General features: G+C 44.5%; 1 protein-coding gene across 2 annotated transcripts in view; it reads right to left on the reverse strand.

Moving 5' to 3' along the window:
* LOC126457857 (uncharacterized transporter slc-17.2-like) overlaps window positions 1–16,596 on the reverse strand; it is a 316,922-nt gene that overhangs the window by 50,938 nt on the left and 249,388 nt on the right. The gene's annotated exons all lie outside the window — the stretch shown is intronic.

Here is a 16,596-nt window from a genome sequence, read left to right on the forward strand (position 1 = left end):
CTGTCTTCTTGCGACTGTACATTCTCGTCACCACCTCTGCCATCAATCGTGCACATTGGCTACATTCCTTCCAAGTCTTTCTGCAAAAACGCAGAAGGATCATCCAGCTTCTGGTAGCCCGATTACACGACCTCGTTCAAACTCAGTGAGGTGTTGATAATGACATCTTTGTCGCCGTAAAGGCATTTTTGATTAAGACGAACTTACCACGTTCAATCTCAAATATAACTAATTCCCAAGTACGTTACAGCCTGCATTTGAAGCAAACCTGATTTACATCCTCCTATTGGCGCTTCTAGTGCCACTGTTATGAGACTGGCACGAAATTTGAATAGAAATCATCTTTCAGATATAGAAACACATCTACCGACTTTCGCTTATGTCGCACAACTCCTTCTTGCTGTTGCGATGTTTCTCCATCTGTCTAAATCGCTCCTCGTGCTGCGTTGTAGGCAGCAGTTTGCCAGTCAGAACAAGCCTAAGTAGTGATCCCTACATTGTGTTTACGTTTAATCCCCTTAACGCTAGAACACTAAAGGGGGGATAACGTTACACTGTTACTAAACCATCGTAAATTTTACTACTCCATATTTTATTTAAAGGAAGTTATAATTTATAGTTTGTGTTCTAGTCAGCTCCAATTATAAGGTCTCTAGTGATGTGACACGTACATAATATGTGGTGTCACCGCCAGACACCACACTTGCTAGGTGGTAGCCTTTAAATCGGCCGCGGTCCGTTAGTATACGTCGGACTCGCGTGTCGCCACTATCAGTGATTGCAGACCCAGCGCCGCCACACGGCAGGTCTAGAGAGACTTCCTAGCACTCGGCCCAGTTGTACAACCGATTTTGCTAGCGATGGTTCACTGACAAAATACGCTCTCATTTGCCGAGACGATAGTTAGCATAGCCTTCAGCTACGTCATTTGCTACGACCTAGCAAGGCGCCATTATCAGTTACTATTGATACTGTGCATAATGTACCGTCAAGAGCGACGTTCACCATTAATGGATTAAAGTTAAGTATTCCACCAGCTACGTCCGTTTTTTCTAAATTCTAATTTCCTTGTCCTGTTCCAGACCTCACGCCAGCCTGCGTGAGCTAAAACGCGTGCCTTTCGGCTTCCTCTAGTAACACGATGTTGGCTCTCCTACCAATCACAACATAATAAGTACAAAATCTCCTAACTGTCCTGTTTTACACCCTATACTGACAACAATAGATTGCCGGGAACCGCGAATTGGTACCAACTGCAATCGTAATTTTTATGTCACTTTGATTGTGTCGTACAAAGCTGCTAAAAATACTATAGACTATTTTTTTTAACAATGTTAGTGAAAGTCGTTTTTCAAGTGATTCCGGTAGCGTAAATAGGCGTTTTTCAACCAATCTTTTGCCTGACCCATTTCATTGTCGTTGAATTTCACATAGTTCGAGGAAAGCCATGAGTTAGACGGGGTATGCCGTATTTGAGGATGATGAGGATGAAACCAATGAAGATACAAGAAGTTAGCTCACCTGTGGCCTCATCGATGACATAGTCGATAAGTCATCAGATTACCCAATCCCACTCCCTGTGACGTCATGCGGGTTGCTGGATTTTCCCCACCCTCTCTGACATAAGCCAATTTGCCAGTGTATAAAATTAGCAGGAATTTTAAAAATGGTGGTAAATTAGGAACTCAGTGGGAAATTCTAAAGAACCCAGTTGTGCTACAGGGGTTTCCCCCCACTCCTTTGACATTACTGTGAAAGTAGGGCTGTTGCGTAAGCGTAATTTTGTGGGAAATTCAAGGTAGCGCATTGTCATATTGGTCGAAGTAGGTTACTTATGCTGAATATAGAATTCAAGATGAACACTGGATTTTCTTCTGATGTTACTCTGAGAGGAATGCTGTTGTTCTAAATATAAATTGGCAGGAAATCCAAAGTGGTGCATTGTCATGTTGGTGTAAGTAGGTCAGTTGTGCTAAATACAGAATTCAAGACTGGCCACTGCTTTTACACCTAATGTCACTGTCGAAGTGAGGCTATTGTCCTAAGTATACATCGACGAGTCTCGCAGTTCTAGGCGCTCAGTCCGGACCCGCGGGACTGCTACAGTCGCAGGTTCGAATCCTGCCTCGGGCATGGATGTGTGTGATGTCCTTAGGTTAGTTAGGTTTAAGTAGTTCTAAGTTCTAGGGGACTGATGACCACAGATGTTAAGTCCCATAGTGCTCAGAGCCATTTGAACCATACATCGACGAGAAACTCACAATTCAAAATGGTACATTCTGATGCTGGTGAAGGTAGGTGACTTGCACTTAGTGTAGAATCCAAAATGGCGATCAAAGATGGATGACCTGGAATGCTGGAACAGCTCTATGATCTCAGAATCCAAGATGATGGGACAAAGGACTAGAAACTAGTATGAACCTCCTTGCCGATCTACTAACATGTTTTCCCCAAGCTGCATTCTCACATGTATGGCTATTTATAGCAGTCAAGACATTTGGTGTAATTACAGAATTCTCAGGTTTCCACCTCCAACGTCACACTTTAAGCACTTGTCAATATAAATTAAAGTTTGCTGGGAAATTCAAAATGGCTAACACACAAGTGGGAATTAAAGGAGATGGGACCTGGATAAACTGAAAGAACCAGAGGTTGTACAGTGTTTCAGGGAGAGCATAAGGGAAGAATTGACAGAAATGGAGGAAAGAAATACAGTAGAAGAAGAATGGGTAGCTTTGAGGGATGAAATAGTGAAGGCAGCAGAGGATCAAATAGGTAAAAAGACGAGGGCTAGTAGAAACCCTTGGGCAACAGAAGAAATATTGAATTTAATTGATGAAAGGAGAAAATATAAAAATGCAGTAAATGAATCAGGCAAAAAGGAATACAAACGTCTCAAAAATGAGATCGACAGGAAGTGCAAAATGGCTAAGCAGGGATGGCTAGAGGACAAATGTAAAGATGTAGAGGCTTATCTCACTAGGGGTAAGATAGATACTGCCTACAGGAAAATTAAAGAGACCTTTGGAGAAAAGAGAACCACTTGCGTGAATATCAAGAGCTCAGATGGAAAACCAGTTCTAAGCAAAGAATGGAAAGCAGAAAGGTGGAAGGGATATATAGAGGGTCTATACAAGGGCGATGTACTTGAGGAAAATATTATGAATATTATGGAAATGGAAGAGGATGTAGATGAAGATGAAATGGGAGATATGATAGTGCGTGAAGAGTTTGACAGAGCACTGAAAGACCTAAGCCGGAACAAGGCTCCCGGAGTAGACAACATTCCATTAGAACTACTGACAGCCTTGGGAGAGCCAGTCCTCACAAAACTCTACCATCTGGTAAGCAAGATGTATGAGACAGGCGAAATACCCTCAGACTTCAAGAAGAATATAATAATTCCAATCCCAAAGAAAGCAGGTGTTGACAGATGTGAAAATTACCGATCTATCAGCTTAATAAGTCACAGCTGCAAAATACTAACACGAATTCTTTACAGACGAATGGAAAAACTAGTAGAAGCCAACCTCGGGGAAGATCAGTTTGGATTCCGTAGAAACACTGGAACACGTGAGGCAATACTGACCTTACGACTTATCTTAGAAGAAAGATTAAGGAAAGGCAAACCTACGTTTCTAGCATTTGTAGACTTAGAGAAAGCTTTTGACAATGTTGACTGGAATACTCTCTTTCAAATTCTAAAGGTGGCAGGGGTAAAATACAGGGAGCGAAAGGCTATTTACAATTTGTACAGAAACCAGATGGCAGTTATAAGAGTCGAGGGACATGAAAGGGAAGCAGTGGTTGGGAAGGGTGTGAGACAGGGTTGTAGCCTCTCCCCGATGCTGTTCAATCTGTATATTGAGCAAGCAATAAAGGAAACAAAAGAAAAGTTCGGAATAGGTATTAAAATCCATGGAGCGGAAATAAAAACTTTGAGGTGCGCCGATGACATTGTAATTCTATCAGAGACAGCAAAGAACGCGGAAGAGCAGTTGAACGGAATGGACAGTGTCTTGAAAGGAGTATATAAGATGAACATCAACAAAAGCAAAACGAGGATAATGGAATGTAGTCGAATTAAGTCGGGTGATGCTGAGGGAATTACATTAGGAAATGAGGCACTAAAAGTAGTAAAGGAGTTTTGCTATTTGGGTAGCAAAATAACTGATGATGGTAGAAGTAGAGAGGATATAAAATGTAGACTAGCAATGGCAAGGAAAGCGTTTCTGAAGAAGAAAAATTTGTTAACATCGAGTACAGATTTAAATGTGAGGAAGTCGTTTCTGAAAATATTTGTTTGGAGTGTAGCCATGTATGGAAGTGAAACGTGGACGATAAATAGTTTAGAAAAGAAGAGAATAGAAGCTTTCGAAATGTGGTGCTACAGAAGAATGCTGAAGATTAGATGGGTAGATCACATAACTAATGAGGAGGTATTGAATAGAATTGGGGAGAAGAGGAGCTAGTGGCACAACTTGACTAGAAGAAGGGATCGGTTGGTAGGACATGTTCTGAGACATCGAGGGATCACCAATTTAATATTGGAGGGCAGCGTGGAGGGTAAAAATCGTAGAGGGAGACCAAGAGATGAATACACTAAGCAGATTCAGAAGGATATAGGCTGCAGTAGGTACTGGGAGATGAAGAAGCTTGCACAGGATAGAGTAGCATGGAGAGCTGCATCAAACCAGTCTCAGGACTGAAGACCACAACAACAACAACAACAAAAACACACATGTGATACAGGATTGTGTTATTTCAGCTCAAAAATTTGGAGCCCAAATTTCTTAGGTCACTTATGCTATGCTTAAACAACCCCCCCCCCCCCCCCACCCCCTTCACACACAGTGTAGTCTAATGTATGTTTCCTCCCCACATCAATTACGATAAGTTTAAAATAGTGAGAGAGTCCACTTAACTCAAGTTTAAAATGACGGGAAGCATGCTGGCTGTTAGAATAGAGCACTTGGCCTAACTTTAAAACTGAAAACCACACTGATGCACGTTACATCGTTGTCATTATCATGTTTGGTAGGAACAGGATAGGAACAATTGTGGCTTTACTAAGAGAAACACAACACTGGGGAGGATCTCTTCCATGCGCATCGCGAAGCTCGGCATCGGCCGCAACCACCGCTGTGAGGCCGTGTACCAGGGAGCGCTGGGCGCCACTTCCGCCGCCAGAGGCTGCGCCACACTGTGTCACATTTTATGGCTGTCGTTAAACTGCCCTAGAGCCGAAACTTGAGGAGCTCACGATGCACCACTGCAGAGAGTCTAGAGCAGTCCGCGACATGTAATACAGTGAGGAACGCAGGCAGATGCTCGCCTATTGTCCGCTAAGACAGGGCGCCACCGACACAGTCAGCTCTCTCTATAAGACGACACAGCTTTCAAATGTATTCCTAAAACTACACGGTTTTACACTTGAACTTACTCCAATTTTAGAACGTAGTGCTAGATGATGATGTCTGGTTTGTGGGGCGCTCAACTGCGCGGTTATCGGCGCCCGTACAAATTCCCAATCTTTACGCAGTTCAATCTCGCCACTTGCACGAATGATGATGAAATGTTGAGGACTACACAAACACCCAATCGCCACCCGGAGAAAATCCCTAACGCGGCCGGAAATCGAACCCGGGACCCCGTGATCCAGAGGCAGCCCCGCTAGCCACTAGACGAGCCGCGGACCATTGTGCTAGAGGAAGGCGATGTAATAGTCCTGACATTCCGTAGGTGGAGCAGCCTACACGGACGGCTCTCTACAGACTGCTGTTCAATTTTCAACTGATAAGCGTTTCGTGTGAGCTAAATATAATCACTAGATGGTTTCGGCATTTCCATGGTTGTATGATGACTTACTACAGCGCATTTAGCGACCTTTGTTGGAGTCTGGTTAACAATTTTTTACATATGAAGGCCGACTGTGATTCTGTATATGTCCGAAAGAACAGACGCCATTTTCATCCTGCAGAGAATATGAATCAAGACCCAACGGAATTAAAGACATTAGCTGGCAGTGAACATTGATTTATATTAATGGAGCAAGCTGAAAATTTGTGCTGGACAGGGATTTTGCGGCGGCGCGTTTCCTTCCGTCCCTTTTACGACGGACCTGCACCTACCTGTGAACATTGTCTCAGCAGGTCATCAGTAGGAAAGCCGAGTGAAACCTACTGTACTTCGACGTGAACAAGGCCGCAATTTAAGTCACTAATCTACGTTTCGGGAGAAAGTTTTCACACAAATGAAAGTTTGGAAATTTTGTCCTCAAATAATATATTCTGAAACTTTGGTGAACAAGTATCACTGCCAAGCCCGTGCTAGGCTTAACACAGTCACTCATAATCTCTTTCACTCACGTTAGCAAGTTTATGGTGTTGCATTTCCCGAAAACGTAATAGCTACAAAAATACTTATTGTTTTTGATTGACAATTCTCGCCAAATATCAAGTCTGTCGGTACCAAATGCAGTCACAGTTTTTAGCCACCGACCTGCTCAATACGCCACGAGGAAAATATGTCTTTTCTCGTCACAAAATTCACTAAAAAATTCCGAAATTTCTACACAAACATCGGAATAATTATGCCGTCACTTTCCAACACTTTTGATGTATGAAACACTGCTAGATCCGGCAACTTATCATTTCCATCGGAACTACTACTACACACGTCCGATCTGTTTCATGGCTAGGCTTCCACTCTTCTCTACAATACTCTGTCAAAAAGGCGCGCAAAGAATATTGTTTTACCATTAGTCGGTTTACTCAAAAGCCAATAGCAAAACAACATTCTCCCGCGTCAGTCCGCGCTTTTCACCAATAACCAATTGCAAACTGCACTTTTTACCGACGTAATTATCTAATATGCTGAAGTTTTGCTTATGCTTAAAGTTATTTACTATTGTTATTTATACCTGAATTAACTTTCCCTTTACCATAAACTTACTTTACAAATCTATTCTACAAAAATCCCCTTTTTCCATATCCATACTTCTTCGAAATGTTCCCACACTAAATCTTTAACTCGTTAAACAATTATCATCATATCAACCTTAAACCATATTCACGCATCATTCATACTGCTAAAACACATTTATAACATTTTACATACACAAAAAGACATAATAACACTTTATGAAAATACTAGGACAGTTTATGAAAAACATTCTATTACTTTAGTGCACTCTTGTGGGCAGAATCGAAACTAAAATCACAGTCCCCCTATCCAATATTGTCCTCTATCGGCTGATACATAAGCTACGTGCGCGTCCAGTCTCGCGTCACCATCTGTCACTATCCAGCTCTGAGACACATCTCCCACTTAACTGCCTCCAAGGCAGGATCGTTATACGGCGCTACGCCTCAATTTGAACCACGATCTCCTGCTTAGTAGGCACATGTACCGACCAGTGCGCCATCTAGACACAGGGCCACCACAACTACACAGACTACCCCAGCGCACCTTCCGCCAGACCAAAATTCTCTACTTACACCATACAATGATGTAGTGCCCCTGCTCAGTGGCCTTATTACTAATGGCGTCTCGCCGATTCCCGTAACGGTTCAAGCTTGGTGTGCGTCTGCACTTTGTGTCTTGATTCATTGTGGCTGCAGGATCAAAATGTTCTTTCGGAGATGTCAGAAATAACAGACACCACATATATAATCACACACAACCTCGGACTCATGAAAATCGGCGAGATGTTGCGAGTAATGAACTTAATAAGCAGGGGCACTATGTCAGTAGTGCGTGGTGTAACATGAGAATTTTGGTATGACGGGAGGTGTACTAGGATAGCCTGTGTGGTCGTGGTGACCACTGTGTCCGGATGGCATAGCGGTCAGTGCATATGTCCAGTAAGCAGGAGACCTGGGTTCATATCCCGATCTGGCACAAATTTTCCATTTGTCCAACTGATATAAATCAATGCCCACTGGCGGCTAATGTCTTTAATTCCTTTTTATCTTTATTCCAACTAGATCAAAGTATGCATCACACATGGTAGGTGTCTGTATTATTATCTCACTAACACCTTTTTATTGTATATGGACAATATAGGTAGCGCAATTGAAGATATGTTTGATAACGTATTAGTGTACCTTTTACATCGATGAGTCTGAGCGACGTAAGCCACTGGCAGGTTTCCAAAGACGTAAGCCATGAAATTCACTTAAATTGCACGCACAGAGCGGTATGCCAGTAGAGTCGATGGCAACCTCGAAGAGAAGTGGAGTGCTAGCCAGATTGTTGTCAGAGTATTGCGAAAAAAGTGGAATCGTTTATACTGAAATCGGACGACACGACTTTACATGTTAATGTACTCTAATTTTACAACTGCATGGTTTTTGGCATCTTAGTCTCTGGAATGCGACGCTATTAACATTCAAATGTAAGAAATCTATTTCCAGCGTCTGACATACTCATACATTGGCCTAGCAAAGTTCTCTTGTACGGAGTTCCACACATCATGGTCGCAAGCAGCCCCACTTCCACAGAGATATCAGGGTAAAATCCAGTGGTCATCTTGTATTCTATATACTTCCACCAACATGACACTGCACCACGTTGGATTTTCCGCCGATTTATACTTAGCCAATAGCCCGTCTTCTACAGTGACATAATAGAAGTGGAAGGGGGGGACTGGAACACTGTAGCAAAACTGGGCTATTTTGAATATCCTGCCAAATTTTGAATTTACCACCAATTTTTTAATTCCCGCCATTTTATACGTAGGGCAATTTGCCGATGTCACAGGAGGTGGGGGCAATCTGGCAACAGCGAATGAAGTCCTAGGGGGAGGGGATGGTTCAAATGGTTCAAATGGCTCTGAGCACTATGGGACTCAACTGCTGTGGTCATTAGTCCCCTAGAACATAGAACTACTTAAACCTAACTAACCGAAGGACATCACACACATCCATGCCTGAGGCAGGATTCGAACCTGCGACCGTAGCAGTCGCACGGTTCCTGACTGCGTGCCTAGAACCGCGAGACCACCGCGGCCGGCAGGGGAGGGGATGGGAGAATACGATGACTCATTGGTTTAAGTCATTGATAACGTGATAGATGACCTACTTTGGGCCAGTACACACACATTGTACCTATTGATACAATGGGATGAAACACTGGATTTGCAATATAATAAATATGTCCCATCCAAAACGAAAATTTGTGCCACTGGGTACTGAATTGGTATTTCCTGTTTGTCGTGAGCAGTCGATTTATTTACGTCAATTAGACCTGTTTCACCAAACGTCAGCAACATCAGTGGGATTTTATATTTGTGACAATATGGAAAAATGCGGAAGTTTACGTTGATAATACAATAATTTAACAAATTTTTCATTACTGACCAAATAGTGAAGATTTAATGCTTTTTCTTATGGCAAACATTATCTCTCCTGAGACCCCAATTTTTCCTAGGGTATAGAATGTCCAAATACCTAGGGGAATGCAGCCGGGTGACGTCGACGATAACCGCCGAAACTTCGACAGGCGCACACCTGGCCATTTTCAAGGCATAACTGCAGCAAGTAACCGCTGTGCAAGAGTATTTAAAACATCAGTTTTCAGAGAAACTAGATACCACTCTCACTCACTGTAAACACTAACGCCATCACAAACCAAGGATGAGCGACGTCTTGGGATTGGCTTGACAGTGCTTCATGGTCGAAGTCTGACTGGTAATTCCATACTGTAACTTCTCGGCATTTGGCGAAGTCTGAACGTTTCTGTGGCTCAGACTACTGCTATATCTCGATGTTCCGTGACAAATCTCGCGGGGAAAGCTTCTGACGACGCAGCCTTGTACGTGCTAAGGAAAGATTTAAATTTTGCACCGATTCCCAAATGTTTGCAGTGGTTGATTTTATTAGTTCTGCTAAATAGGTTGTTTTTAAACTACCTCTTGATGCTGCAAATGACGCTAGAAGGCAGGCATATCATATGTTGACGGAGGCACGGGGAAAGGGGAATGCTACCATTGTTTTGGACGAGCAAGATTATGTTCAAAAGATGCAGTGTTTACTGTCTCATTCAGGGTATTGCGTCATCAATGCTGACCCCACAAAAAGTGTTGAGAGAAAGACTAAAAGCTCCTGAAGGAAAGTTCGTTATCGGAGGAGACTATCAAGAGTCTCAATTCTTATTGTGCTTTTCTCCCAAGATTGTATGGCCTTACTAGGTCCACCTCCTCTGTCAGATTGTAACATTGGTGCTCCGACATATCGAGCAGCAAAATATGCTGCAACTCTGTTGAGCCATGTAGTAGGTGGTGCTCACACCGGCAGATTTCTAACGTCGATTATAGGGAATGCGTTTGAATGACTGAGATATTCTAGTAAGTTCTGATGTAGTCCCTCCCTTCACTCGAGTTTCTCTTTCTGATTCACTATGATTGATTGAGGTTTGATTTGGTGCTGAATTAACTAACTTACTTCGACATGTGTTGACTGCCACTTACTTTTTGTTCAATGAGCAGTACAACGAGCAGGAAGATGCAATTGCGATAGGCAGCCCGTTGTCACCTGTTATTGCCTGTTTGATTACGGAAGGCTTCGAGGAGCGTGCCTTGGAGTCGGTGGCTTTGAAAGTTGCCTAGACGACGATACTTTTATTGTTAAAACCTGAATTCAGTTCGCTCGAATGTATGTTTGGCGATGGAGGTGGAAAAGGATGACTGTCTTTCCTTCCTTGATGTGTTGGTCAGGAGTTAGGTTGATGGTACATTGGAACATGTTGTTTATAGGAAGCCTACTCACACTGACATGTATCTGCAGGCTGATAGTTGTCACCATCCTGCCGGCCGGTGTGGTCGTGCGGTTCTAAGCGTGTCAGTTTGGAACCGCGTGACCGCTACGGTCGCAGGTTCGAATCCTGCCTCGGGCATGGATGTGTGTGATGTCTTTAGGTTAGTTAGGTTTAAGTAGTTCTAAGTTCTAGGGGACTGATGACCTTAGTAGTTAAATCCCATAGTGCTCAGAACCATTTGAACCATTTGTCACCATCCGGAGGGATACTTCGTATCTTGGTTCACAGGGCCGTATCATCTCGGACCCCGAGAATTTGTCAGCTGAATTAGCCCACCTCGAAGTCACCTTTCGGAGGGGATGTTAAAGTGAAAGATAGAGCAGATGTGCGTTGCGCTATCGACCAAATGTGCACCGGGTGAGTGATGATAACACCGAGGTGGCACCAAAGTCGACGGCCCTTTTGCCTTATGCAGAGAGCATTTCGATCTGGATTGGTCGAAAATACAAAGTGGAGTATAACAGTCAATGAACCCGCCCTTGCAGAAAATTGTCTTGGCACCGGTCATCCTATGGATTATAACACGGAGATTCTGACATGCACTTCCGCCTATTGGGATACTGTTAAGGAAACTGTTGACATTAAATTAGAAAGTAACCTTATAAAGAGCGACGGTGGTTTTTGTTTAAATTCTGCATGGAATCCTGCTCTCTCCCTTGATAAAAAACAGACGGCCAGAGATAATGCTACCGCCGGCCGCTGGTGGCCAAGCGGTTCTAGGCGCTTCGCCGGCCGAAGTGGCCGTGCGGTTAAAGGCGCTGCAGTCTGGAACCGCAGGACCGCTACGGTCGCAGGTTCGAATCCTGCCTCGGGCATGGATGTTTGTTATGTCCTTAGGTTAGTTAGGTTTAACTAGTTCTAAGTTCTAGGGGACTAATGACCTCAGCAGTTGAGTCCCATAGTGCTCAGAGCCATTTGAACCATTTTTTTCTAGGCGCTTCAGTCTGGAACCGCGCGATCGCTACGGTCGCAGGTTCGAATCCTGCCTCGGGCATGGATGTGTGTGATGTCCTTAGGTTAGATAGGTTTAAGTAGTTCTAAGTTCTAGGGGACTGATGACCTGAGATGTTAAGTCGCATAGTGCTCAGAGCCATTTGAACCATTTGATAATGCTACCTCTCACGTTGATTCTTAATTTCGCTCTCGATAACTTCTGACATCGGTCGCCTTTGGTTTGGCTAGTCTTTACGGTGTGTGTGAATGTTATCTTTCCGGAATTTCTGTAAAAATCGAAGTTTTAAATTCCCTTGCACAGCGCGTACTTGCTGCAGTTGTGCCTTGAAAATGGCAGGGTCTGTTTGTGTCGAAATATCGGCGGTTGTCGAAGACGTCTCCGGTTGCAGTCCCGTAAGTTATTTAAACATTATCTCTCTTATTCCACAACGGTTTGGGATCGCAGTCGGATGTTTTCGTCATTTGTCCACCATATTTATCTGACAACGAGTTAGGTATCTATAGGTGATCACTAAGGAAACTCGTCCGACTATAGCTGACTAGTGTACAGTACAAATATCGTGACAGAATGTCGATGTCATCCGGATGCAGTCCCGAAACCTCCTACAGTACTCATTACACTGCGAAAACTTCGAGAATTACATTATCTCTCCCGTTCTTTTACCAGCTCATAAGTATTGTAATCAAATCTTCTGAGGCTTTCAGCAGCATTAAATGGTTTCACGTGCTCAAGTACCTCCCGGTTACTGTCAGGCTGTAACTAACGACTGCCGTGAGGTTAACGGCTGCGTTCGTCTTACAAGCCCACGCTACCGGCTGTGACGTCACTGGTCCTTAGTTCCGGGCCATAAAGGCATTGTTTTCACATCGTGCTCATTGCGGCAGTTCCATTAACACATCTGACTGGGCCCTGTGCTGTATACGGCTTTAGTCCATCGTAGCTATTGAGGATAGCAGCAACATTAATTTTGGTGTGTGTGTGAGTCTGTGTATTTGTAACGCTGTCTCAGAAGGCACTTTTCCATCTGGTGTAAAGATACTATCAAATTTACGCTCTGAGACACACAAAAAAGACGCATTACGAAGGGGTAGATGGGATGTACATGTGCAAATAAACAAATAATCACAATTCCAGAAAGATTGGATGCTGTATTCAAGAGAAACAGGTTCACAAATTAAGCAAGTCAGTAAGACGTTGCGTATTAATCACTGGAAACACCGTTTGAATCCCTCTGTCGGTGCTGTAATTAGTCGGATACTTCCTCCCCGTCCCCACGGGACCGGTACGTAAGGGACTGAAGTTCGCCTCCAGATTCCTCACTCAATCCAGGCTCTCGGAACTTTGCAAGCAGGCTTTCGCGAAATACACTGAGGTGACAAAAAGTCATGGTATAGCAATATGCACGTTTATATGTGGCGGTAGTATCGCGTACACAAGGCGTAAAAGGGCACTGTATTGACGGAGCAGTCATTTCTATTCACGTGGCTCATGTGAAAAGATTCCCGACGTAATTATGGCCGCATGACAGGAATTAACAGACTATGAACGCAGAATGGTAGTTGCAGTTACATCTACATCTACATTTATACTCCGCAAGCCACCCAACGGCGTGTGGCGGTGGGCACTTTACGTGCCACTGTCATTACCTCCCTTTCCTGTTCCAGTCGCGTACGGTTCGCGGGAAGAACGACTACCGGAAAGCCCCCGTGCACGCTCGAATCTCTCTAATTTTACATTCGTGGTCTACTAGGGAGGTATAAGTAGGGGGAAGCAATATATTCGATACCTCATCCAGAAACGCACCCTCTCGAAACCTGGCGAGCAAGCTACACCGCGATGCAGAGCGCCTCTCTTGCAGAGTCTGCCACTTGAGTTTGCTAAACATCTCTGTAACGCTATCACGCTTACCACATAACCCTGTGACAAAACGCGCCGCTCTTCTTTGGATCTTCTCTATCTCCTCCGTCACGTCAACCCGACCTGGTACGGACCCCACACTGATGAGCAATACTCAAGTATAGGTGGAACGAGTGTTTTGTAAGCCACCTCCTTTGTTGATGGACTACATTTTTTAAGGACTCTCCCAATGAATCCCAACCTGGCACCCGCCTTACCAGCAGTTAATTTTATATGATCATTCCACTTCAAATCGTTCCGCACGCATACTCCCACATATTTTACAGAAGTAACTGCTACCAGTGTTTGTTCCGCTATCATATAATCATACAATAATGGCTCCTTCTTTCTATGTATTCGCAATACATTACATTTGTCTATGTTAAGGGTCAGTTGCCACTCCCTGCACCAAGTACCTATCCGCTGCAGATCTTCGTGCATGTCGCTGCAATTTTATAATGCTGCAACTTCTCTGTATACTACAGCATCATCCGCGAAAAGCCGCATGGAACTTCCGACACTAGACGCATGTAACACTCCATTTCCGGAATCGTTGAGGAATTCAGTATTCCGAGACCCACGGTGTGATGAGTACGCCTAGAATACCAAACTTCAGGCTTTACCTCGCACCACGGACAACACTGACCGACGGCCTTCGCTTAACGGCCGAAAGCTGTGGCATTTGCGTAGAATTGTCAGTGCTAGTAGACAAGCAGCACTCCGTGAAATAACCTTAGAAATATATGTGGAACGCACCACGAACGTATCCGTTTGGACAGTGAGGCGAAATTCGGCATTAAGTGGCTATAGCAGCAGAGGACTGACGCGAAAGGCTTTGCTAACAGCTCATGGCCTGCAGCGCCTCTCCTGGGTTCGTGACCATATCGGTTGGACCCTAGGCTACTGGAAAACTGTGGCCTGGTCATATGAGTCCAGATTTCAGTTGATAAGAGCTGATGGTAGGGTTCGAATGTGGCGCAGCCATGGGACCAGGTTGTCAACAAAGCACTGTGCAAGCTGGTGGTGGCTCCATAATGGCGTTAGCTGTGTTTACATGGAATGGACTGGGTCCTCTGGTCCAAATGAACCAATCATTGACTGGAAATGGTAACGTACGGCTACTTGGAGACTATTTGAAGCCACACATGGACTTCATCTTCCCAAACAACGACGGAATCTTTCTGGATTACAATGCGCCATATCACCTGGTCACAACTGTTCGCGATTGGTTTGGAGAACGTTCTGAACAATTCGAGGAATAGATTTGGCCACCCGGATCGCCCGATATGGATACCAAATGCAAGTGTGTGTGAAACCTTATGGGACTTAACTGTTAAGGTCATCAGTCCCTAAGCTTACACACTACTTAACCTAAATTATCCTAAGGACACACACCCATGCCCGAGGGAGGACTCGAACCTGCACCGGGACCAGCTGCACAGCCAGATGGATCCCATCGAACATTTATGGAACATATTCGACAGCTCAGTTCATGCACTACATCTTTCACCGGCAACACTTTCGCAGTTATGGGCGGCTATAGAGGCAGCATGGCTCAATATTTCTGTAGAGGACTTCTAACGACTTGGTGTGTCCACACCACGAAGAGTTGCTACACTACGTCGGGTCAGATGCAATATTAGGAGGTTTCCCATGACTTTCATCACCTCATTGTAGTTGGCGTCACCCTTCAGGCGCCTGCCAGTTCAGGTTTCTCGTCATTTCCGCGACGTTCTCCTGTCAGTTAAACAAACCTGTGGGCACCGATGGCGCCCTTCTTTGTTTGTACTCAATATGCCCTGTTAATCCTATTTGGTATACGTCTCGCAGACTTGATGATTATTTTTTTTTGTTTATATTCATTTAAAGTAGGCCAATATATTCGTAGACTAACAATATAGCTAATTAACAGTGGTTAATAAATTTTGTGGTTACAATAAGCGTTCGAAATGCTGATAGCATGCTGCGTGACACACTACTGGCCATTAAAATTCCTACACCACGAAGATGACGTGCTAAAGACGCGAAATTTAACCGACAGGTTGAAGATGCTGTGATATGCAAATGACTAGCTTTTCAGAGCATTCACACAAGGTTGGCGCCGGTGGCGACACCTACAACGTGTTGACATGAGGAAAGTTTCCAACCGATTTCTCATACACAAACTGCAGTTGACCGGCGTTGCCTGGTGAAACGTTGTTGTGATGCCTCGTGTAAGGAGGAGAAATGCGTACCATCACGTTTCCGACTTTGATAAAGGTCGGATTGTAGCCTATCGCGATTGCGGTTTATCGCATCGCGACATTGCTGCTCGCGTGGGTCGACATCCAATGACTGTTAGCAGAATACGGAATTGGTGGGTTCAGAAGGGTAATACGGAACGCCGTGCTGGATCACAACGGCCTCGTATCACTAGCAGTCGAGATGATAGGCATCTTATCCACATGGCTGTAACGGATCGTGCAGCTACGTCTCGATCCCTGAGTCAACAGATGGGGACGTTTGCAAGACAACAACCATCTGCACGAACAGTTAGACGACGTTTGCAGCAGCATCGACTATCAGCTCGGAGACCATGGGTGCGGTTACCCTTGACGCTGCATCACAGAAAGGAGCGCCTGCGATGCTGTACTCAACGACGAACCTGGGTGCACGAATGGCAAAAAGTCATTTTTTCGGATGAATCCAGGTTCTGTTTACAGCATCATGATGGTCGCATCCGTGTTTGGCGACATCGCGGTGAACGCAAATTGGAAGCGTGTATTCGTCATCGCCTTACTGGCGTATCACCCGGCGTGATGGTATGGGGTGCCATTGGTTACACGTGCCGGTCACCTCTTGTTCGCACTGACGGCACTTTGAACAGTGGGCGTTACATTTCAGATGTGTTACGACCCGTTGCTCTACCCTTCATTCGATCCCTACGA

The sequence above is a fragment of the Schistocerca serialis genome, chromosome 2 (assembly GCF_023864345.2).
Source record: "Schistocerca serialis cubense isolate TAMUIC-IGC-003099 chromosome 2, iqSchSeri2.2, whole genome shotgun sequence".
Classification (NCBI taxonomy): Eukaryota; Metazoa; Arthropoda; class Insecta; order Orthoptera; family Acrididae; genus Schistocerca; species Schistocerca serialis.